The 26,636-nt window shown below is 40.2% G+C and overlaps 1 protein-coding gene across 2 annotated transcripts in view; it reads right to left on the bottom strand.

The window, feature by feature from the left end:
- The window catches only part of LOC124187766 (protein vein), a 259,802-nt gene that overhangs the window by 216,603 nt on the left and 16,563 nt on the right, over positions 1-26,636 (bottom strand). The window lies entirely within an intron of this gene.

Below are 26,636 nucleotides of genomic sequence, written 5' to 3'. Positions count from 1 at the left end.
AGCCTCGTCATGTTCCGATCAGGGTCAGTGTGCAATTATAAGAATTGAGCACAGTTGTGTCTAATCAACAAATTGAACGAATCTTTTATTTTCCTTTCCTTTGATCATTGCTTATTTAATCCCAGTTGTTTGTTGGCTTTCAGGTGGTCACGTGCTGGATGGATACGAGTGATTCAGTGATTCATAGCGCTTGTTAACGTCAGCCGTCAGACGGGCGTCTCACCTGTGGGAGTGCTTTCAAGGATGACTTTTTGGTCTATACTTAAAGAGCGAATCACTCGTGATGCCAAAATTGAATTTTGGACGCAACTTCGCCGCGGGCAGACGATATTTCGGTGTAATCGTAACGTAAAAGCGATAACGATATAATAACCGTTAAGGCTCTACGAATTACCGCCGGTTTCTGTTACGCCAGACAAACAATCTTAGATTAGTTACAGTAGCGGAATGTAATTGATAATAACCAAACGAGTAAATTAAAATTAGTGCAATTGGTTTGAACAATGAGCAAAGATGGAGGGAAGGACATTATTATTTGACCGGATGTTTTTGGTGAGAGAGTTCGAGGCGGGTTTGAAATTCCGAATTTGAAAAGTTCCGATGGTGGCAGATTCCGAATTTTTTGGTGTTGAAACTTGAAGTGAAGAAATCAAACTTTGACGAAACATCAAAGTTTCGAATGTTCTGAAATCCAACGCTCTGTCGGAACTTCAATTCCCGGAACTTTGCTCTATCGTAACTTAAACTTTCGAAACTTTGAGGTCGTCAGGTTTCCGACCAGACAAAACTTGATTGTTCTGAAAAAGTTTAATTTCTTTACTTCAAGTTTCACCGCGATATTATTCGGAATGATGTGCTTTCGGAACTCTTTAAATTCGGAACTTCAACCCCGCCCCGAATAATTCCGTTTTATAGGTAAATCAGATAAATGTTAGTTTGACATGCGTTCTATACACATATGTATCTATCCGGTCATTCATTATTCAAGTCTATAAATATGCACACAGTACACATTTACAGGCCGCAGAAGCACACAGCGTGAAGCGCCATTTGCTACCTATTGCAATTATCCGCTATTAGAGATAACCTATCTTGATTGCAATTTACTATCGGTTCGTACAGTTTGTTACAAACACTCCTGCCATGTGCGAGTGTTCAACAATCCGTTGATATTTCCCGCTATCGTAGTCGTGTTAATCGTGCGAATGGGTAAAAAATCCGACACTTGTAGCAAATTAACCAACTTATAACGTACGCAATAGCATATGTTACATATATGCACGTTGCGTAAGTGTTACGCAATTTCGATTCGTTCTGATTTTTTTCTCCTTACACCACAAGAGGATTCAAATTTTCAGAATCGGTTTGTTCAAAGGAAGATTAATCGTAAGAATTTGGAAAAATAACAGTTGCGATACATCAATGATCGATCAATCACACTGAGAGAACTTTTTAATTCTGCTTACCGCTCAGTCCTTGACTATTTTCAATTATTGATACCGGCAATAAAATACCTGCAGCAAGAAGCTCGGAGCGATATTTTTTGTTCTCCAGAATCCGGCCATCACGCCCCGAAAAATGGGGTAAAAAGTAAGTTGAAGTAGAGAGAACACAGAAATTGAATAAGGAATAAAAGTTTGCCGTGGTAATGTATTGCAGAGACACGATTATTCGCTGCATTTCACTCGCTAATCATAAATGCCTCCCTTCCATTCGGGTCATTGCTACCGGTGCTTGGAATAAACGTTATTACAGGTCTCACGAGTTCCTCTTGCTGTCAGTTTCTGTATCCATCCTCGAGCTTTTGCCGAGTGGTTAGTAAAATTGAGTGGCTCTGTAAAGGAGATATTGAAATCTAAAAGAACTGTTACACTGACAATTTTTAATTGAATAATGTTTCACGAGTGCAACTGTCATCCTTGTTACGCGTGGCCGATGGAAAGAGAAAGCAATGAGAAAACGCACTTGCCGAGGAACGAATCTAAGTTACATAATAATTTCCCAGAGCTTTCCTCGTTTCAAAAACAATCGATCTTTTCACATTAAATAATTTATATCCGTCACATCAGACACGCTTTCCGATGTACATGAAAAAAACCGATCCATTCAATTTGCGATAAATTGTGCAATTCCATTTCGTGCTATGTCGATTAAATTCAAATAAATCGATACGGTAATACCGCACGAAGCGTTTAATATCGGTTTCTTTTTTCTTTTGAAACAATTTTCAATACCAAGCCCCAACTTATCGCTTCGTGACAAAAAAAGAAATTGCTTGTTTTTTATTTTATACACGCCCATAGATACCAAACATTCAACGACCATGATGATTGTTTACACGACGAGTTGCCCGATGAAGTGTGTGGACGATTTTGTTACATCCGCGACATGAATTCACTTCAGGCTCCGATAAACCCTACTTCCGTTTTCGATTTCGTTAGATTTTCACCATTTTTTCTCTCATTTTCACCTCACGTTGTATCATTGCCGGCCTTATCCGATGGGTCAAGGAGAGTTTCGTGTCGTAACAACTCTTCACCGTGGACTCAAGGCCAGCTGTTCACCGAGCAGGGGATTTTCCGCAACCAGGTTGATAACTCATTGTCTGCAGGCTGCGGGGGCGTGGGGCAAAAACAATCGAAACGCGGTAGCTAAACGTGGTGCAAATTTACGAGCGAGGGCCGTTGTTTTTACCCTCGCTTGCTCGGACCCACGGATTTCGAAACTTTGTGGAAGTTGGATCGCTGGGTCTGTACATCTGTCCGAGAAACCAAATGAGCCGATGAATGGATAAACAAATACGGGTCAAAACCGTCGTTTCAATCTTACGTGAAAAAACATTGTTCTAGGGTTACGATTTGAATGGTGTAATATTGTCAAGAGACCCGGCTGATCTCGGAAGACACGATTCAAAAAAATTAACCAACTCAATTTTTATATATTTTCATGTGTAAGAAGTTGCGTAGAAACGATTTGTTCGAAGCTTAATCATAGATCAACCGGGAAATACATGACTAGATGTGTAACGATTTATGTACTCCCGACTAGAGTCAGAACGACGACTAAAAAGAATTTGACACAAAATCCCTCTCTCTCTCTCTCTCTCTCTTTCTCTCTTCTCTGCTATTTCTTGTTATATACTATATTACGTATTTTGCTAAAAGCTTTTTGTTGCCCCAAAGTTTACTAGGGCATAAAAATAAACAAATCAAAATAAATCAAATCAAATCTCTCTCTATCTCTTTCTCTCTCTCTCTCTCTCTGCTAAGATCTTTAAGAAGCATAACATAGTGAATCGTTCCTCGGTTCAAAGTCTTGTTAAATTATAAAGCAAATAAGAACTATAACAATTTTACAACATAAAATGCGTGTAAACAAGTATCAGAACAATCGTCGAATAAAATTTGAAGCGATACATTCAAACCAATCTCAGTACTCTTCGAAAACATAAAATACGTCACGAACATTATCGACCAAACTATCGCCATTGAAGATCGTAGAACGAAAGCAAGACTAGTCCAGATAAGTTGCAACCAGCAATACGAATTTCAAATTAGATATAATTAAAGTACACTGAGAAAAATTTCATTCGTTATCGTAACTAGAAAAATTCAGTAAAACGGGTATCGTTAAAAAAACTGTTTGAATATGGTTGGAATTACGAAAAACGAGATACACGTAACCATTTTGCGGTGTTGTCGATCCTTTTTTGGTAATTGAAACGCAAAATCAGTTTGTTCGGTTTACTCTACTTCATTAGTTAAATGAGGCTTTGACATCAATTTATTGTTGCGCAAAGCATTAAATTTTCGCAACAGTTTCAAGAAAATATAGTAACAGTGATCGTAATGAGAAAGAATAGTAACGGATACCAGACTTTCCGGTAACAGCTATAAAACTAATTTTCATTTCGTACCTAGAACTATATTTTTCGATTGTGGTAAAAAATAAAAATAGTTAAGGACAGAGCAGTGACCGGAACTAAAAAACTCGCTCAGCGTAGCGAGAGATTTGCTTACGTAAACGAGAAACATCAGAGACGACAAGACGAGATACATGAATATGTGCGATTAAATTTGAATAGAAACGATTTGCACATACAATTTTAAATGTACACGCATTTTTTTAGAACTGCTGATTGATAATTCCATGTAAATCAATGACTGAAGGAATGACCGGATGAATGCCTCTACAATGTTGAAGTTTAAAGATGATTTGAATCTCGAAAGGGTCGTATAAATAAATTCTATACAGTCTTTCATTTTTCCCGTGTAATTAACGTGTACAGAATTCAAATATAAAGAAACAAAAAGTAAATACGCATTTGTTTATTTATATATATATAAAAATGTTACAAACAAAAATTGTGTGTTTTTCAATTTGGCCAATATCCCGTATCAAACGGACACTGTCCAGTTAAATCTTCGAACTAATATATCCGAAACTGTACGGTATAATATCGTTCGCGTACCGTGTCGTGCGCAAAATCGTAATTACCTTCGCATAAAATGTAGCGATAAACTATGCCATGTTGTGATTTACGCAGCTACGTAACTGTCCTCCTGTTGCCTATGTGTAAACCGGGAGAAGCTGCAGCGCTCGTTAAAGAAAAATACGCAAGTCCCTCCGTCCGTTGGACCAAAGGGCAGACATTAAACGAGCGGTAAGCGTGTTCAAGTGTAATACGATGGCAGGAGATTGGGAAGAGGAAAAGGACAGCGAGAGAGAGGAAAGAAAAAAAAAAAAAAAAAGAAAAACGATGAAAGAAAGAAATTACAGCGAATGAGAAGAGACAGTTTATAAAAGCAAGGTGGCCGGGAAAAAAGGCACAACGTGGGGAACGTTGGCAGGTCGTTGTAATTTCTTCGGGGCATGACTGGCGTCGTGAAATTACAACGACGGAGCGTGAAAGCGAACGTTTCGCCGGATATGGTGCAGGTACGGATGCTAGCACGAGACGGGATTCCAATATTTATCTATTCCGCATGCACGCAGGATCCCCGAGGGAACGATGTACGTGCTTTAATCGGAACTCTGGCGCATTTGATACCGATACCGATGCGATTCTCTACCCACGTGTGCCAACGTGTTCGAGCTGCTGATATCGCGATGTCCCGCGTCCAGTCTCGCTTGTTACCTACACCCTTCGCGTAATGAGCGAGCATCGGGGTTTGACAAATGATAAATAGGATCGAAAATTCAGATCAATGCGAATGTTGCTAACAGTGAAAACGTGATATCGTTGGACGGACGTAGAATAATGGCTACTATGTCGGCTGTAAACGATACGAGCATTTTGCGAACGGAATTCACTTCTCCTTGCGACGATTTGTAGTGGAAATGGGAAAAGCGACAGTGTGACAATCGCGAGTTGAAGCGTGAATCCTGGTCAGGTGGAAATTTTTTACAGAATACAGGACTGTGAATACGAAGACTTTGATCACAAACTTTTTTTATTTATTTTTAATATCGTCACCGTCTTCTGTACATATCTATATATGTCCGACTAAAAAACAATTTTATTTTACGGACAATTTTCTCCTCACTCATCGTATTATCTTTTGACATCTTTAACATTTGTGTGTTATTTGTTATTTATTATATGTTTTTTTTTTTTTTTTTTAAAACTATCAGGCTAAATTTGTCAGAACTGCGACGAGCAGTTTCCCTTTTATACCGTAACCATAGAGTAACGAATTTAAGAAAGAGTGGAGAAATAAAAGAAAAAAATCGAAGTCCCAAAAATTAAACAAAAAACTCAATTTCACTCAATTTCACATGTCTGATTTTATGTTTTTTTCTTATTTTATTGCGGAGATTGTAGAAGAAACTAAAATTGTTACATCCTTGATCAACATCCGTGTTCTAATTCTGAAACAACTTTGCAAGTCCGCGTTGATTATGTCCAAAAACATTGAAAATAAGCTTCATACTAGAGAAATTATTCTCATCGCAGGAAACCCCGTGATAATTATTTGGATGGTACTGGAAACAACTCAGGTGACAATTTGGGAAATATTTTTCACAGATGCGGCTGATCGGACTGCAAATAAATTTTTCATAAAAATAGTTCGAAATTTGGAAAACCTTGTACTATCTCTTGCAAAGTATTTCTGGTACTTTTCACGTTATAAATTAGTACAGTAGGCACGAACGAACTCGAAAGTTGGTCAGGTGAATACTGTCGACTGGTATTAATGTACCTTCTGATATAAATTTTACAAGGTAACTATCGGACGATCGCTTAGAATCCTAGACTTATTAACGAACTCATTACGAGGTTATGTAATACATCGTTGACAATAAGCCGAGTTGAATTTGGTGGCGAATCGTAAACGGGGTTACATAAATTCGGTTCCTTCCACGCGATGCTTTTCACGGAGCATTCGTTTCGTGATATCGTTGTTAACTTTCGCGGCTAGTGTGAATATCGTGCATTAAGTTGATTGAGAAACGGGCGAGTATGACATTTGAGCCGTTATCGTAACCTGCGACTACTTATCACCGTAGAAATCAGATACTTCGGAGGCATTCGCTAATTCAATTACCCTGAGTGCGGACCGGCACGCTGTTCCTCTATATCTTCTGAGTGCGAATTGCAATTGAGATTAATTAAAGACACCGGCTACTGGGTTCGATTTCCACGCTTGGGTGTCGGCTCTGACAACGCGGTATATTGCGCCAATATAAACGAAGCTACCGCGATAAGTCAGCGGCCGTAATCGTACACCGGATGAAAGGACGAAGTCAAAACATTACCGACTATAATCGTGAGAAACAAACTTTGCACACGCCGATCAAAGTTGCAGGTTTGCGCGTGGGCGTTGGTACCGATTGTATACGAAGCACGGTTGAAATCAATGAGTAGACCGCGTAATATTTGTGTCTGCTTCGTCCAAGAAAGTGTCACGCTCTTCTGAATCATCGATTCGTACACAAATGAATACTTTTCACGTGGGTCGAACAAACGGGTTTGAAAACTAATTCACACGACTTGTAAACATTTTGAAGATATATTTTCGATAGAATAATATTTTCTTTATTGCTAGTCGAATCGTAGATTCGATATATGAACATCATCGACGTTGATTTTTCAAACAATATTTTCTTCCTTTCATTGAAACGTTATTTTCGTCATACTTAAAGATTAGCCAAAGAATTTCGTTTAAGGGATCAAAGAAACGTTGCGCGAGAACTCAAAAATTGCACGTTGAGCGAATTATATTCGTTTGATTGGAGATAGGAAATTAAGAACTAATACAATCTGTAATTGATCCTCGGTCAATGTCTCGAAACTTGGCTGTTCCACGTGAGTCACTTTAGCTGCGTTGATTTTACATTTCTATTGTCCTGTTTCAACAAAGCGAGTGTACTTCGTTAGCCGTAACAGAACACTTCTGTTTCTAATTTCTAGTTAAACTAAGACAATAGATACAATTTGTCAAATTGCCAAACCGCTTCGCTAGCTTTATAGTGTCTTTCACTTGCAGCATGATAAATTGTCGACGAACATCGGCTTCAGATTCAATGAAATGAACTCGAAATTCTGATCGATCTACTTTAAGCAAAAATTCAAGTTATTGCTCGCTTACGCTGAGATCCGATTTTATAATCCCTATAGAGTGCATTCGGTTGCCGATTGATTACAAGAGTACGACATGTTCAAGTAATGGCCAAATTATATTTGTAACCATTTCCAATCACGCTTGATTGATCGAAACTTCAGATACATTCGTTATCGAAGAAAAGCTGACAAGTCTCAGACACGCCTACGATAACACATTATTTTATTATCACATTATCCTGCCAACTTGGAATCCCAATGTTCAACGGTTTCGGAATCGTCCTTCAGAGACACCCGGAACCGAATCCGAATCAAAAAGCAATCTAATCGCGCGGATCAATTCTATCTCGCATAATCTGTCACAGTCTACGAACGTACTTTTGCAACAGACCTCCACACGTCAGTGATAAAAGTGCATTAACGGGACCTGGGATCAATCGAACCACCAAACGACCCAAAGCCTTGACGAATATCGGCGACGAGCCGAGCGGCTCTCGAACGAAGACTCGCACACACGAGGAAATCGCATCGTGCCAAGGTTGAATCTTCGTTTCGGATGACTTCCCGCGGGAAGGAAGAAGGCACGTAGGGATAGTCCGACCGTCGGGAATGTGTGCGTACCTAGTGGGTGATGACCGCGAGCATGGATGCACGGTTACGAATCGAGAGGTTCATCAACCATCGAGGACTCGGCGCACAGCGATGCCGATGCCGATGCCGACGGCGATGATGGGGGTCCGTAATGCGCGTGCCTCGGTGCGTGTGCACGTACCTTGTAGACCCGTATTAACGCGTATGCCTACAAACGCACACGCGTGTTCTCCACGTGAGAGGCCTTGGCCAGGCGCGTCGACGGAATGACAATCGTCCCGGCCACTGGGTGGACATGGGACCCCGTCGGCTCTCCTTTGCGGGCCTGATATGCATGCTCGTCATGCTCAAATGAGCGAGCCGCGTTCTTCCGAGCCGGGAACAGTGCCCCAGAATACCCATTTTGACGAGTCCGCGTCATCCCAGCTGCCGTTCACGAGTCACGGGAAGACGGACTCACGGATGCACGCACCCACGGGACTTACTTTAGAACGAATTCACCTCCGCCAACAAACGGCTACGTCGTCCTGCGGGATTGGCGCCTTGGGCTCTTGTCACCCCGGAGGACAATATTCCATGGACTCGATATTGGGTGTCGAGCCATGTGCCACCCGAAGAATAACGCTCTCCGACTGTCGTCTGACAGTCAGTTGCGATCTGCTGTTTTCCCGGGATTTGGAGTACTGAATTTTCCAGACAACGCACTCAGGCCTTTGGATATCTACGTCGTTTGACCCTGCATCTTGGATCGGTTTCTATCGGTTGACGACGAGTATTGAAACCTTTGATGTTATTATTTCTTATCATCTGAAACCTTGCAATGATGAATACGCAACACTGAATAGCCACTGTCAATTTGAAGCTCTTTCAAAATCAACGATGCATTAATGTGCGTTATCGCAATTATCAGCATTCATCACGCATCCAAAATTAGAAATTACCTTACTGGTGCGCTGAATTTCTATAGTAATGTATTTGAAATTTCTGTATTTTTAGACAAGCCTGTTTCGGTCAGAGTAAACTTTAATGTGCACGGAAAAAAATGTGCTGATCCAGCAATAAATGTGCTGGTAAAGTTGACTCTACAAGTGATTAGAATTTTCTGTAAGTGGAATAAAATGGGTTAACGTAACGTTGGTATGGTTTATCCCTTTTTTTGCCTACATTCCGTACCTACTTAAAGTAATTGTTTCTGTAACTGTGGTACAAACAAAATACTACTTTTACGACTTAGTACTATAAAGAGTGTTTTCAGTACTCATCAATATGAAAAAACTTGTGAACCACACTGCTTCACATATTTGTAATATGCACTTAGACTTCGGTGTGGAAATATATACTTTGCTTCCGTAATGCTCAATATCCTATTTTTGACCAAGCACTTGAGTTTATTAAATTTTCAATCTCATGCTACAGGTGTTAAAAATTGTTGATCAAGCAAAAGATCTTTCTTCATTATTCACTTACCAAAAAAATAATACTTTTGCCCCACTGTGCAGAATTTTCAGCTCACAATAATTCACAACTACAGTAGGCTAAAGAATTCAAAGATAATGGAAGACTTCAAAGACAAATTATAGTCTTGCGCTACTAGAGCTTTAAAACACAGAATCGACTACATTTGTATTCACATACAAAGTAGGTACATTACCGGTGTAGTTGAACGGATTCGTGCTAACCTCTCTTACGTTTCCAAGTTCAAGCGTAAGTTCAAATTATTACTACGGATGAGAATCAGGAGGGGAAAACAGCTTGATTGGAGAAAATCGATGAGGTTGTAGATGGATATATGATGGTGTAGGTATGGATGGATATCGATATAATGGTGACTAAGTTAATCGGAACGGTAATCGGTTTCAGCAGCAGACAACAATGAACGTAAGTTCGCGAACAGGACACACGGCAGAAACCGATCTTGATAGCGTACCGTAAAATCTGATAACGTTTGACAGTGAGCGAATTGTCGACATTTAATCATTGCAGCTCGTCACATTCGACGGATCCTCTTCCATGTGCTATTGTCACGTGTATGCACCCTGCATACTTACTGTGTGTAGTTGTTGGAGGTTCGAACAAAATTTTTCTACAAACGGTTGAGATTTACAGACTGATGTTCCGATGACGAGAAAAGCTTAATTTGCGCACACTGCCGACTATCCATTTACTGCAACGGATTCCATGACCTTAATCGTGGTAACAGAATCCAAGATTCTCCGATCTCTTGGATCGAGGTTGAGAACATCGAGCACAGTGCGCACGGATTTGAATGTACGTCGATGTAGTTTTCTCTGACACGCGAGTCGAGCGATCGGTTAAAAATCGGTCCAACTTTACGTCCATCGGGTACGCCGATACTGTTAGATTAGTATGCCAACGAAAGCGAGCAGGATAATATACACGTAGAATGCAAGATATTCGAAGTAAAAGGTATGTAGACAGCGTATACCGGAGTTAGCTGTCAACTCGGGTGCACTGATAAAAGGTTATGCAAGGAATGCTGTTTCGCGCGAGCGAGTGTTACGCTGCGAATTAATTGGTTCGTTGTCGCTCGCTTGGGGACTCTGCACTGCGCGTGCACCAGCCATGAAGGGGCCTCTCCTCGGCGTGAGGTTATTCCCGTACCTACGTGACAGTCCCCGGAATGCACTTTATCACACTCACCCCTGATGCCTGACAACGAGACCCGAGAAGAGCGGAAAAGAAGAAGGGTACGATCGAAAGACAAACGCGGTGACTTTTGCAAGAAAAAAAAAAAAAATACCCCCAGGGTGGGAGGGAAAAATTGGGGGATCGGATTTCATCGGAGATTGTACCGACAATTCGAGAACAAGTGTGTGCAGATTGTTATGATCTACCTGCTTCAAAGTTGGATCAGAGAACATACGGTGCAATGACGACTTTTACGAGATTGAACACTGAGAGAAATTTTTAGTTACTGTTACCGCTCAGTCATTAAATAATTTCATTTTTACCACAATGCAGAAATACAGTTCTAGGTATAAAATCAAAATTAGTTTTTTAGCTGTTACCGGAAAGTCTAGTATCCGTTACTATTCTTTCTCATTACGATCAGTGTTACTACATTTTCTTGTAACTGTTGCGAAAATTTAATGCTCGCGCAACAATAAATTCACGCTAAAGCCTTGTTTAACTAAAAAAGTAAGGTAAGCCGAACAAATTGATTTTGCGTTGCAATTACCAAGAAAGGATCGACGATACCGCAAAATGGTTACGCGTACCTCGTGTTTCGTAATTCCAACGATATTGAAACAGTTTTTTTAACGATACCTGTTTTACTCAATTTTTCTAGTTACTATAACAAATGAAATTTTTCTCATTGAAGTTAGTAACGTTATAGTAACGAAACATTCGGCAAAAATTACTATTTTCTCAGTTTTACAATGATTTCTAAGGAAACAAGATTCTGAAATATAAGGGTGTTTTGTTTTATTTGTTTCGGTGGGATCGACTTTTGCCATGTTAAGTTAACAACCTCATTGTAACGATTCATGCCGATGAAAAACGGTTACATCGCGGTTTTAGTATCGTTTGAAATTCAATAAACCGTAATAAAACAAAACACAGTAATATTCCGAAGTCTTCGTTCCTTCAGAGTCATCGTAAAGATAAGAAAATAGTGATTTTGTTCCGTATGTTTCGTTACGACAACGTTACCAATTCGAATCTCGTGACTTTTTCGAAGCACTCGGCACTGAGATCGCGTGTATCGTTTCGCCACGTGCCTCGAGTCTTGGAAACTTTGCGGAATAATAGTCGGCTCTGGGAGTTTGAGATGACGGAGATTGCTTGAAATGTACGGTATATTGTCCGCGCGTTACACCGATTATGTACTTGCGGGTGCGTGTGTGCGGGATACGAGAAATAAGAAGCGTGGAAGCTGTTCGTTGCAGAGCGGATTTACGTGCATATCCGTGAACCCCGAGAGGCGGGGGATTAGCGTGATGGATAATGTAAAACGGCACGGTTACAGTTACGTGTAATTGTGTCGGGGAATCGGTACATATGATATTTCCTGCGGGTGAATCCGTGCAGGGTAAACCGCCAGAGACGTCCTGTGAGACGTCCTGCACCGAAAGAAATTTTTTTTTTAAATATTTTCATTTTTTACCACAATCGAAAAATATATTTCCAGGTCCAAATTGACGTTAAAGCCTTGTTTGATTAAAAAAGTAGAGTAAACCTAACAAACTGACAATTTTGCGTTGCAATTACCAAAAAAGAATCGACGATAGCGCAAAATGGTCAGGCGTACCTCGTTTTTCGTAATTCCAATGATATTCAAACGGTTTTTTTTTGACGATACCTGTTTTACTCAATTTTTCTACTTACTGTAACAAATGAAATTTTCCTCACTGTGGGCTTCGACCACGAGGTTGTATCGAGAAAGGTACGCCGAGTGGACGGATAGTTAACTAAGAGAATGACGTTAAACTGTCCTTTCTGGACTTCTCATTCAAGGCACATTCTCGAAATTTGAATACCCACGTTGGTGGATTATGGCGCACCGTGTGTGCAACTCGGGAGTGTATTTCGGTGCCTTCTCCTGGCTGTGGGCACGATACGCAGCAGCCGAACAGCGAGAGCGCGGTGAGTAAGCCAAACGCGAAAAGAATACAGAAACGGCCGAAATGTTTTTACGAATTCATTAATATTCATCAGGATTATAAAAAACAATACCGACCGACCCGCCCACCACCACCCCTGTGACCTGCTGAGAGCCGTAACCGACGAATCGGATTATTCTGGATTACAAGTTTATAATTGAATTTTTATACAAGATCCGAGCTTTTTATGCGGCTTACACGAAATCTGCTGACCATTTTTTCAAGACTCCAACGACTTGAGCTACCCACCGCCAACAAAGTTGTTGTTATACGCACTCTTGCTTCCAGCTATAGCTTCCGGTACGTAGGCGTGATTGTTCGTATAATGCATTACACGCAATATCTTGCACCGACGTGCGGCTTTAGACTGGCCGTGAGCCAGCCCTCGAATTTCCCGTTCTGACACCGCGGGTTCCAGCTTCGTAGAGAAAAGAAAAGAATAATATATCCAAATCGAATTTCGAGCTACAAATTCAGATTCGTGATTAACGATTTCAAAGACCTTGGATGCGATACGATATCATAGCGTACCAATTTTTTTTATTTTGAACCACCGTTACAAATTTTGGAAGATTGACCTCGGATGTCTTATCATTGACCCGGAAAACCTCCACCCAGCAATTTCTACTAAATTAGAAATGTTTTTAAATTTTGTCCACCGTATTCGATCGCCATTTTAGATTTTATAAACTGATTTCAGATTCTGATCAGCAAAGTAACAAACCGACCGGTACCAATTTTCATCACAATGCAAATGTTTTTAGTTTTCTTCAGCTTATTGAAAACGCCAAATTTAAATTGTGCAAATCTAAACTCAGATTCGTGATTAGCGATCCAAAAGCCTCAGGGTACCAATTTTCATTCAATTCATTCGTTCATTCCCAAGGTATCATCATTGTTTTTTCATTGATTTTTTGTAATTTTATTATTTGAATAATTGAAAAAGCACTGAACCGATCAAAGCCGAATTCTAATCGGTTCAAAGATTGGAAAAACCGCGTCGATCGAGACGTAAAATCATTTAAATCTGGTAATTCGTTCTCGAAATATCATCGGACAAAAAGATACATGAAAATGATTAGGGGTGATTCTCTGAATTTCAAAACGTATAGATCTAGTAAAGACAATGACTTATTTTTTCCAGTGAAAACAGATAAACGGGAAGTTAAAAAACCTCTGAGCGTTATGGCTAAAACAAGTATCGCGATATAATCGAAAGTTTCTGCTGTATTTATTTCGCTGTTCATTCTTTCTTTCTATTTTTGTTTTGTTGGAACGGTGTTGCGGGTCCGGGTAGATAAAAGCATCCCGTTATCGACGAGAGTAGCACAGAGGGTGCTAAAATACTGGATATACGTAGCACAAAGCTCTTTCCCACCCATTCTGTGCTTTAGATTTCTATTTTTTATCGCACTTTGTATCACGTATATATAATATATATACATATATAGTCTCAGATCGGTTCGGAACTTATAAGGGTATCTTTGTCGTTGAAAAGTACCCACCTACCATTTTCTCACTACCCGCATTGTGGTCCGCGGGGTGAATCGCTTTGCAAATCTGATCTTCTGGCCGCTACCTGGGTACGTACAACCCATTTTCATCTCAAAGAAAATCAATTTCACCCGAAAAAAAGGCGCGGTGATGATCCAGCGGAGAATACGTCGTCATCGTCAACCGTGAACTCGGGAAAAAAATTTCAATCACAGATGCACGAAAAATAACTTCACCAAACCAAATTATCGATTTGGTATTTTCCCAACAAATTATCGCGAGGCTTTGAGGTGCGATTTTTGACCTAGTGACGGACGTGTGAACATGGACAGCAAAAACAAAAAAAAAAAGAAAGAAAGAGGAACCAGAAGAGATCCGAGAGAAAAAAGTACATCGGCTGTATAAAGCGATCCGCAAACGCGGGAAACAAATCTAAGCAAGCCTTTGGAATCCCCGTGGCAATCTATAAGAAGTTTCCGTTTGATATTCATAACACAAAACGCCCGCTGCTTTCCTCGGGGTAGAAAAGACGGAGGTCAGGTGGTTAGTCAGGGTAGAAGGAAATGTGGCGATGTGGATACACAGGGATTTCAGATCGAGGATCCTGCGGGATCCGCCGGATCGCAAGAAGAACTTTGTCCCTGTATCGGGGGATTCGGAAGTTTCCGGTGCGGTATGACGCAGACGTTTACCTTACGCCGTCGTGCCAGCAGCCAGCTTGGAACCTTGGCCAAAGAGACAAACTCGAAGAGATTTCGCGGATACGAGAGTTGGTGACTTGGCGTCATGGCGAGCTTCGAGCGCTCCAAACATGATACATATCGAGTTTATTTATTTATTTTCTCCCTAGTTTCCCCTTAAACTTCGTCCCCTTTTGTCCGCCCCACGTGATCTCCGTCCTCTGCAAGTTTGACGGGACAGTTGGGCGGGGAATAAGCAGCCCGATAAAATTTGTCGAAGAAAAACGAACGCTAGTGAAAGTTGTAACGGAATTTATGTTCTTATTGCAAGGATCAAAATTAAATTTTGAATACTTTCATCGATCAACAAAATTTCTTTTATCACATTTTCCCTTCGGCAGAAGATAAGGTATAACGACGCTGTGAAAGCTTTAAAATTACCTGGGTGTAAATAAATATTTTAGGTGTATTAATGAAACGTACGGGTATAAAACTTGTCATGAACATCCAACTTAGGATTTTGCCTCGTTTTAGCCTCTTTTTCTCTTTCGATTTCCATAGATCCCCTTTGGTACTTAAAAAAAAAAAATCAGTTATACGTTTTCTTTACTTTGACCGTGTTCGTTTGGAAAATATGAGATTTAATGACAAATGTTAGTTTTTTAAAGAGCACGCTCCTTATTTGCTCTAATCAGGTACGTGTGAGTTGTTTGGTCGTCGTCAAAGGAGTGAAATCTTCAAAAAATTAAAAACGTCTATCAAATCTAAGTTTGTCATTAAGTCTCAATATTCGTCGTAATAAGACAAAATTACATATTTTACAAATAAACACGGTCAAAGTAACGAAAGCGTATAATTGATTTTTTTTTTTTATTTCACTTGCAAAAGGAGATCCACGGAAATCTAAACACGAGGCTGAATCCTAAGTTGGATGTTCATGATAAGTTTTTATATCTTTACGTTTTATTTATACACCTAATACATACATTTGCACCCAGGTAATTTCAAGGATTATACACCATTGTTATACCTTATTTTCTGTCAATGGTAAAAAGGTGATAAGAGAAATTTTTCGATCGACGAAATTGTGCAATATTTAATCTTCATCCTTGCAATAATAATAGGAACTCCGTTACAAAGTGTGAAAAAAAGAGGAAAGCGTACGTGAAATATTGAGAACACCATAAAACAACACATTGTCACGACAGAATATTTTCCGACGAACTCCTTATATACGGCGATGAAAAATTGCAATTCGCACGTAACCTGCACTCTGCAACATAAATCTTTTTCTCTCGTTCCCTCTGTTTCTCTGTACCCTGTCCCTCAACGAGAATTCCCTCACCTCATCTCTACTGAATAAACGTGTCACGGTTGGGGGGAAAAATTTACCTGATGGAACGTACGATGGCGCCTCCCTCTCTCTCTCTCTCTCTCTCCTCTCTCTCCACTCTCTATACAATCAACGATTCTGAACCACCGAGCCGCGAGCTTTGTCCCCAATGTGCTCGAACATCCTCGTTGCGTGTGTTATTTGTACACAGACACAATGGGACGTGGAGGTCTCTCTTCCGATCGTCACGCGTCCACCTCCGCACGGGTATGCAGATGAACGTACTTGGGTTACATCGCTGCAAACCACCGACGCACTTCGGTCCACCAGTTGCATTGCATTCGATCCGATAGGTAGGATCATCGATCCCTGCACCTTCGTGCGCCGTACCGCCGACAAATTTGCACGCCTCATTAGAACCTAGTACGAATCAATAGCTTCCTGCTGACAAATCAAGTCCCCACGGTGATTTGACAAACGGCTGTTGCACAGCCTGCGACTTTCCTTCTTTTGCTGTTGCGGGAAACATTTTTTCTAAAGTTAAACCTCTCGTGAAATAGATACCTTGAATCGCCTTTCACCAGTGCCATTTATTGAATTTGTATTTTGAGGAATGGAAATGTTGAATGAAACTTTTGTCATTCGATGCAAAAGTTGAGAATTTTCTAATCACTCGATGGAATTGTAACTAAAGTTTGTTCAATCTTCACCGCAAGACTTATTGATGTTTTCTGAATTTTCAGGCCATTATGACGAGTTCTTTAACAGCGTAATTTTATTTTTTCGAACAAACTGTGTGACTAGATTCATATCAATATTTCGACTACGTGATCAGCATTTCATCCAACGTTACGCGTAAGCATGTCGTGGCTGAATAGAGAGGTTCGGTCATTCGAATATTTCATCGCCTGTCAGAAGGCCAATAAATTTGGAGTGATGCAACTCTTTGACACATGCACTTCATATTTTTTCTCTACCGAGATTAATAGAGCGTTTTGATTTTCTATGTATAAAGAAAATTACAGTTCGCGGTATTTCTGAATGAAAACTTCCATTCGACACATTTATTTCTACCTATAAACATTTATAACCATGTAATTAGTGCACTATATAAGAGTATAATTATTTTCTTCTAGTAAAACTACGATTTTAAAATCTATTTAGTAATAGCACCAACTCGTGAAAAACAAAGCATTATATGTAACACAAAGAGCTATATTTATCACACAATATTCTAGTCCAATGCAAGATCAGTCAGTAACAATCAACAATTGCTCGACAGCTCTCCTCTCATTTCACCTCGGGTTAAATTTTGTATATCCTCTCACTTTGTATTCAGTGAAATTTTTGCTCTACGAATCAAAAACCGCATAATATTCTAGCCCACTTATTTGGAGAGTTAATCTTAACTAACTTAAATCATAATAACAACCCTTGTCTTTTTTTCCTGGTGTCGAATTTTGTCCTAGAGAAAATTGCTTCCTCGTCCCGCGCAAAACGAACTTTTTTATCCGCACAAGTATTACTTCATTTTGCAAACACGACAATAAAACACAGTTAATATGTTCGCGTATCAACTCAAATAAATCCTTGGTCGCCCGCTTTCCACCTGGAAGGTACAAATCTCTGGAATGAATCGGTTTCTTTTGTCCAAGTTAATACGTCACGCTGGGTACAGAATGTGCATATTTCCGTGGGATCATCGTTCGGAAACGTTGAAATGAATACCCATCCGGGGATTGAGCGGTATATCACGCTGATTGGAAATCTGTCACGAGCATTCGCTGATTGTGCCACATCCTGATCGCGTACACAACGGACTCTCCTTACATCCCTTGTATCATGCTTCTATTGATTTACAACATCGAATATCTCGGTCACACGTATACAATGCATAGGTACGAATATAAACGCGCGTACAAAATACAAAAGATATCAATCGCGTGAGGAGAGATGCGTTTCTCCGATGAGCTTTTGTGTGAGCTTTACTCGTTCACTCGCTCCTTTTTCGATCCGTCGACGCTGTACAAGAACCACCACTTACCACCCGTCAGGAACAAAATTTCACTATTAATCTCCGCGCCGGAGTATCAAAGGTTGCCTCGATCTATAGATCATTATTATACCGTTCGGAGAGAGAGGAAGAAAATCTTTACGCATCGATTGATTTGACAATGCGAAATTGTACTCGTTGTCAGCGTAAATTTTTGCATTTTTTTTTGTTTTTTTTTCTTTTTTCACACAGCTCGTGGCCGGATTTGTAAGGATCTCATTTTTCACACGGAATGATCGGCGCCCATATTTTTAATTACAAAAATTTTCATACATTTTTACCTACGGCTGTAACGAGTGGTAAGCTGATTCATGCAGGTAGAACGAAATGTGACGACGGGAGATTTTTCATCCCCTGTGAACGCTTCGTCTCGCGGTCATACAATATCGCTGTGACGGCAGAAAATAGGAATACATAATTATTCGAAAGGTGATACACCGTTGAGGGAACGGTGTGACGCACGAGGGAATTTTTTTAACGATGCATTTTCATTTATGTGTGCGAGGTGGGTGAGGTTTTTATCCTTTCTGCATCTGATCCAGGATACATTACCTCTCTAAGTTAACTATACGTTTTCATCGTAGTGAAAATGTTTTTTAAAAAGTACGCAACAAATGCTCGAGTTCGGTTCATCGATATTAAAAAACAATGCCGCCATGGTGAAATTGACACCGTTGAGTATACAACGGATTTATTTATCTTTGCCCGAGTGTATATTTGAGATTTTTACTTTCTGCAAAAAAATTTCGCATCGAGCAGAAGAATATCTCATTCGATAAATTCATCCTATATTTCAATTGGAACAGATTTTTGAAGCGTTCCTAAATCGGAATCAACTTTTGCAACATAAAAAAAAATGTGAACCAGTTAAACGTACATTTCATATTCTGGTATCGTGTGGCAGTTTAAATCGCTTTTGGCGTATCTTCTTGATCGCAGGGCGTAACTTCGGTAGTAAGTTCGAGTAGTCAGAGTCATTCGGAGCAGCGAAAGCTGCAGGGTGGTGAATAGGAGGCTGTGGTGCCATACGCTCGGCTCGGCAGCCGACACTGCACCAAAATAGAATTTCGAAATAGACCCAATATTTTCGTCGGGAGCATTTGCGCCACCGCGCCTGCTCCGGACAAGCTAACGCGAGCGAGTCGCGTGATGCAGCTTCAGGATAGTCGGTGCTCTTCGCCTCACGTATACTCGCAAATATAGAAACGAGTCAATTTTCGATCGCGATGCTGCGAGCAAGAGCTTTCGAGAAAGATCGAAATTTTCAAGGGGTCAGACGTCGAAATGAAATAATAATGGAGACGAAGTTAGTGAAGTTATTGTAACGATGCCTGTTGAGGAAAAATCGTTACATCGAACTCTCAGAAGTGTCTGAAATTTAACAAACCGTGACAAGTAAAGTATACTCATATTTTGCAAGGCCAACTCCTTAGAAATTATTCTAAAATTGCACGGTAATGATTTTTCATCCGATGTTTCGTCACGTTGACATTAATAACTTAAGCTTGGTAAATAATAGTGTCTTAATTTAAGTAGTTATACTTCGAGCTGTATCAACTTGATGGAGAATTTCCTTATTTGTGTTTTGAAAATTTCAGATCATTACATCGCACGTTGATATCGATAGTCGTGATTCAGGTGCAGTTTTCAACCGGGAATGATAAAAACTGGGAACAGACACGGCATTTGAAATTATTGAAATATTTCAATTAGCATCATTCCAAAAAACTTCCCCAACTCGTAAGAAGAACTCGTATCAGATCCATGTTTGAAAATTCGAAATATATGCAATCCATGCCGGAGCTTTAATCCCAGAACGGTCACGAGAAGTGAAAAAGCACCTCGCTCGAATTTAAATTTCCCGCCGCAAGAGAACGGCTTACCTTTTTTTACCCTCCTAACTAATTTTTGACCACTTTATCGAAACCCGTGCAAAAAGTTTTTTGGCCCACTCGATACTTTTTTAAAAAAACGAAGAAAATGAGACCCCATAGGACCCTAAACAATACGATGTACCCGAGAGACGGAATTTTACAAGATTGGAAAGTTTTTTCACCCCTCGTTACCGAAGTAGGTCAAAAAACCTAACGCTAACGTTCTAGGGTTAACAATCCAAAGTTTACCATAACTCCTCTCTAAAATTACCAAACACTACTCCCACCAGACGTAACATCGTTTTGCAAGCTTCGGGAATCGGTTTCACGACGAAGATTTGTCCGTCGGCGAAGCGAACAAGTTTGTTTTCTATACTTCGAAGTTATACGGTATCGCTGGAAGAGTAGCAGCAGCAAAGCGATACATATGGTCAGCAGTACCTACACTCTCCGTTGCGACGCGATACCGTCCAGAAGACACCGGCTCAGACCGCATTAACCAACTGCAACGGTCCCAGAAGCTCATTGCGCATTGCTGAAGCGATTCCGCCGCACGCACACACTTCCTTACAGCCGACAACCGAAGGTGCACACTCCGTTTCTGGACCCGGTCGTCTGTCCATATACGTTCACGCGCCATAAACAACGGTCCGGCTAGGTGACGCCAAGTATCATCATGTGTGTCGCCGATGATGATATTGCGATGCGAAGAAAGTTACCATTATTTACGCGAGGATGGAACAGGTGTTGGTTATGCACTGAGAGGAGTTTTTAGTTCCGGTTACCGCTCGGTCCTTGACTATTTTCATTTTTTACCACAATCGAAAAATATGGTTCTAGATAGAAAATGAAAATTAGTTTTCTAGCTGTGACCGGAAAGTCTAGTATCCGTTACTATTATTTCTCATTACGATCACTGTTACTATATTTCCTCGTAACTGTTGCGAAAATTTAACGCTTGCGCAACAATAAATTGACGTTAAATCCTTATTTAACTAAAAAAGTAGAGCAAACCGAACAAACTGATTTTGCGTTGCAATTACCAAAAAAGGATCGACGATAGCGCAAAATGGTTACGCGTACCTCGTTTTTCGTAATCCCAACGATATTGAAACAGTTTTTTTAACGATATCTGTTTTACTGAATTTTTTTAGTTACTGTAACAAATGAAATTTTTCTCAGCGTGGTATTGATGATTGCACCGGTTAAGAGAAATTTTTTTATTGTTGTGCATGGGTTGAGTTCGTTATGTTTTTATTTTTTATGTATCGAAACATTGGAAACGAGTTGAAAAAACAGTTTTTTCCCCGTACTTTTCATCGCCATGAAAAGGGAAAAGTCTGTCAGTCTGTCTGACAAACTTCCGCGATGATCTCGAAAACGGTCGAGCAAATGAAATGAATAAGTTTTAAAAGAAAAATCAAGTAAACAAATTTCCGAAAAACAAAAAAAAGAACATACGTTTTAAAAAAAATTTGTTAAATTAATATGAACGGGGAAAAACATCATCGCTTGTTTGGAAAAAGTATATGTTTGTCGGTAAAATGTTGAAAATCGACTTATTTCAGGATAAAATTGGAAGTTCAAATTAAAAGGAACGTTACAATTTTTCATGCTCATTATTGGTTAGGTGATACTAAACAAAGGAAAATTACTATTTGTCGGAAAAGTTCGATTTTGCAGCTAGTAGAATGTTTCAGCAAAATTCAAGAAACCTATAATTTGAATTATTCAAGTGACAAAAATCATAAAATTTCTTAATTTTCAAAACAGTATTCTCCTGACTGTAAAAGCAAACTTTTTTGGCAAATGTTAATTTTTATAAGTTTAGCATCACCAAGCCACAAATCTTAATAGTCACAAAATCCGTGTGAACTAGTCTTATTGTCGCGGATCTTCAGGGTGACAATATTTAAATTGACTCCGATTCGTTTCACTATTCACTGCTGACTAATGAAAGTGGACTTTTAGCGAAATCGACTTAAAGTTCGCTCACGGGTACCCGATTCACTTGAGTTTAGTTCGAAACAAAAACAATGCTTGGCCATTGATTGAATTAAAACGCTGCAGTTCGCTGATTTACTGCACTGCTAAAAGAAGTCTTCAAGTCCGTTGATTAAGTGTGACTAAGTTCTTAGAATGGTGATCATTCGGTTATCGAAGGTCAACCTTTATAAAATTTATCATCTATGGATCACGCGATTCACGGATAGTTCATTTCAGGCGGTTTCGAAATATGTAATTCAACTTCAATCAGTCGAAGTTTGCACAGTTTGACGAAACCGAATCGTGAAGGCGTGAAGAATACTACAGAAAGATCAGTTGAGTTAAATCACTGTGAACTGTAAAAGGCTTTGATATTTTCTGGAATTTAATAATCCGATATCGACTCAAAGGAACTCAGCGGTACTCAGTGAAACAACTTAAGAGAACGTTGCTAATTAAATTCGTTTGGAACGTTTTCATTTATTGTAACGTACTTTACCAGGCTCTGACATGTCTTGCCAAGTGCTACAGCATTGATCATATCGTCGATTCGACGTCTCGAAAAATCGTGTACCTTTTCGTACCTTGTAGATTTTTCAATCCGATAGAACGTAACTCAAATTTCAATAATATAATGGAAAATATCACAAAAAGAGGGGTAAAATGCATTCGATAGATTCAAATCGTGCGAATCGCTTATGATCTTGGATTTACTTGGTAGACGTGAAAATCGTTTGAGCTTAATATCAGCTCACCTAATTAATCAAAACTCAAGAATAATCTAGTCGTTTCATGTTGCTGGATGTATAATAGATTAAAAAATCACCCAAAAAGATTGCGAACAACCGTGAGAATTGAGACCGCCACATCCAGCGGTAAAGAATGTTTCATATTCAGTGTTTATTCAAATGCTACACACGGTTGCCATGGGATTGAGATGTCCGCTGGATAACGACTCGACGAAACGAGAGAAAGATCAGAAACGCATCTGGTTTTCACAGATCAAAGACTTTTATTTGAAAAGTGTTAATACCGCACGGACGACGATTTATATACCTTGAAATTGACCTCGGTAGCTTATATTTAGATCAACTTATTTCCCGCATGTCCGATAACGGGTGACGATTGTTCAGTTAGTCATGAAACAGGCTACGTGATATTTATGACAAAGACACGGAATTCATTGTTGATTAGATAAAGAAAATTACCGGTGACGCAGGAGGTGAGCTTGGGTTCAGGAATGCTTCAACGTCTCGTCCGAAAGTTGGAACCATCTAGCTGTCAGTGTCAGTGTCTGTGCTTCATCGGGCTGTTCGATGTGAATTTATTTTTTCCTTATCTATGAGGGTATGGACATCCTCGTGTCTTTATGTCTTTACACGATGAATAACTACTTGGGTACATATTTGAGTTATAATAAGGCCTTCGCAAGCAGTTAAAGCCTGCACTTGTCATTCCCACGCTTCGATCACTCAGCGAGATTCTTTGTACTATCGGTAAATTCTTCGACGTTGTTCTTATCGCCGATTCAACGTGACGGTATTATGTTTAAAATTAAACGAACTATCCCTAACGTCCAACTTGTACGAACGATGAAATTTTACGTAAGAAGTAACGATCGATGCTTCGATTTTTCCTCGATGTATAAGTCCCGTCGTTAAATGGCCGTGGGTTTAAAGCCTAAGTAAACTGTATCATAATCAGTCGCCGTAAAGAGCCGGTCGGATTGGTTGAATATTTACACTGACAAACGGGAATGAGAAGAGAGAGAAAATACTGCGAAAAAAAATAGTCCATTTACTTGATTGAAATGCACCGATAAATTGAACCGGACAAACTTATCTCGAACAATCAATTTTTTTGTTATTGAATAATTCCAGTTTCCTAACGACGTATAATTTTGCTTGAGAACGTTTCGAAAATGCATCTTCAGCTTCCCGAATAGCGACCAAATTCCTTATCCAGTTTATACCGTGGAAGTACCCTTATAGATGCAATTTCATCGACCAAACAGAATCAATTTATTCGCTTCGTTGATAAATTGAACACATTTAAACGACGTTTAACGGAATACTCGGTACTTTAAACCGGACATTGGATTGAATTAATTGTAAATTGATTGTCCAAGATCAATTTATGGGATATTCAACTCCATAGCGACCGAGATGATTGTTTCTACAACATTTTTTCATCACCGAGTACAGCGTTCAAGGAAAAGTATTACGCGCTTTTTTTTCTTAAGAGTTCAAGTCTTTCAACAGTTGGATTCAAACTTTGATGATCCCATCTGAATCTTGCCACGTAACTAATTCGTTTCAATATAAATATCAGGAGATTCGTATGAGATGAGATTGACCGTTTGGTTTATCGATCGCGGGATTCGAGTATCGTAAGCTCTAGAAACTTTTGGGATCGGAAGTAGAGACAGGTTTTCTTTCCAAAAAGTAACGACACGAGTGCGGGTAAAAATTCCGAATTGCTAAAGTTCAGACTGACCGCCGTGAAGCGTTTACCGCGTATACGTGAAGGTTCGCAATTTTTGAAGTTTTTACCATTCGGAACTTCAGCCTATTCGGAGATTTGACAATTCGGAAATTTGACCATTCATTCGGAACTTGGCCGCTCATGAATTTAAACATCAAATAAAATTCAAGCAGCAGAGGACACTAGAATAATACGATATTCACAGTAAGCCCCATACAACCATTCTCCTCGATATCAAGAGGATGCTATTAGTCAGTTTTTACGGACCACGTAAAATTTCGCTTATTTTGACTATTATGTGCGCTTACGCATCACTAACGCAAAAAAGTTACCGACAGCACCATTCTACGTACATCGTATACGAATATTTTGAAAAACGTTTCTCTTGCGCAACAATAATGCCAGGAAATGTATTCCTATATTCAATTCTTAATTCAATTATTGCAGGAATAAATTTTCTACCGTTATCCTAGTAAGGAAAAAAAGTTTTTGGATATTTATCCTCGTCATTGCATGTGAAATGGCGTGATCTTTATCTTTTTTTGCATCAGTGATGCGTAACCGTAGGTGACAGTAAAAATAAGTGCTATTTCACTCGGTCGGTAAAGACTAACTGATAGCATCATCTTAACCGAAACTCGGTGAGGATCCCTTCGGGGTGCGTACACTGAGAAAAATTTCATTTGTTACAGTAACTAGAAAAATTCAGTAAAACAGGTATCGTCAAAAAAACTGTTTGAACACTGTTGGGATTACGGAAAACGACGTACGCCTAACCATTTTGCGCTATTGTCGATCCCTTTTTTGGTAATTCCAACGCAAAATCAGTTTGTTCGGTTTGCTCTACTTTTATAGTTAAACAAGGGTTTAAGATCAATTTATTGTTGCACAAGCATTAAATTTTGCAAAAGTTACAAGAAAATCTAGCAACAGCGATCGCAATGAGAAAGAATAGCAACGGATACTAGACTTTTCTGTAACAGCTAGAAAACTAATTTTCACTTTCTACCTAGAACTACATTTTTCGATTGTGGTAAAAAATGAAAATAGTCAAGGACCGAGCGGTAACCGGAACAAAAAATGTCTCTGAGCAACAGGACTTCCCCATCCGAGCCTCGTCGCAACGACGTAACGTAACGGTATCAACCGACGGTTGATAAAACTGCCTCACCAATTGTAAGAAATCCGACGAATCGAATTATAGATCGTAAATATGATCGGCGACGCGTGGCGCAGACGCGTCTCGACTCGTCTTTGGTCAGGGACAGTGACCGTTTGCGCAGGCGACATTCCTGACCTCCGTCGCCGTCGGCGTCCGTCGTTCCCGTCGCCTTTCGGTTGATTGCGGTCAGCGCGAGTCGCGCGTCGGCGACGCATTACGGCTAATTGAAGGAGACTTGAGGCCGGCGCAGACAGACCGACGGCGACGACTCTATCTCCGTTGGTAATATAGTTATTGTTTTGACTAGCCGGACGCCTCCGTCCTTCTCGCGTACATGCGTGCAGCGGCATCAAAGCCAGACGCCAACTCCCGGGCGTTGCGTTCCTCGGCTCTTCTTCTCGGCCCCCCTTTTTTGCTCTTCTTCTTCCTCCCCCTCCCCCACCCCCCGACCCCTTACCACCACCGCCCCTCATCTTTTCCCTCGACGCTCGGGATTCTCTCTCGCTCTCGAGCTTCCGCCAATTCGACGTCTCCCTCTCTCTCTACGATCCCCTCTCTCCTCCACCGGCCAACTGAGAAGCTCGTTACTTTTTTGCCGCGAATTGGAGGAATTAAGCGAAAGGCAAGAGATAGCTTAGCCAGACCGGCAGCAATAACTCGAGCCTGTTGTGACTAACCGATGAGACTTGCGGCAAGTTCTCAGACAACGCTGTGCTAGACTGCGAGACGCTTGTTCGTAAGGCCGAGGCCGAGGCTGCAGCCTCGGATCAAGGAAATCCCTCGTCACCCT

The sequence above is a fragment of the Neodiprion fabricii genome, chromosome 1 (genome assembly GCF_021155785.1).
Source record: "Neodiprion fabricii isolate iyNeoFabr1 chromosome 1, iyNeoFabr1.1, whole genome shotgun sequence".
Lineage (NCBI taxonomy): Eukaryota > Metazoa > Arthropoda > Insecta > Hymenoptera > Diprionidae > Neodiprion > Neodiprion fabricii.
This window is presented reverse-complemented; position numbering and strand designations above follow the sequence as displayed.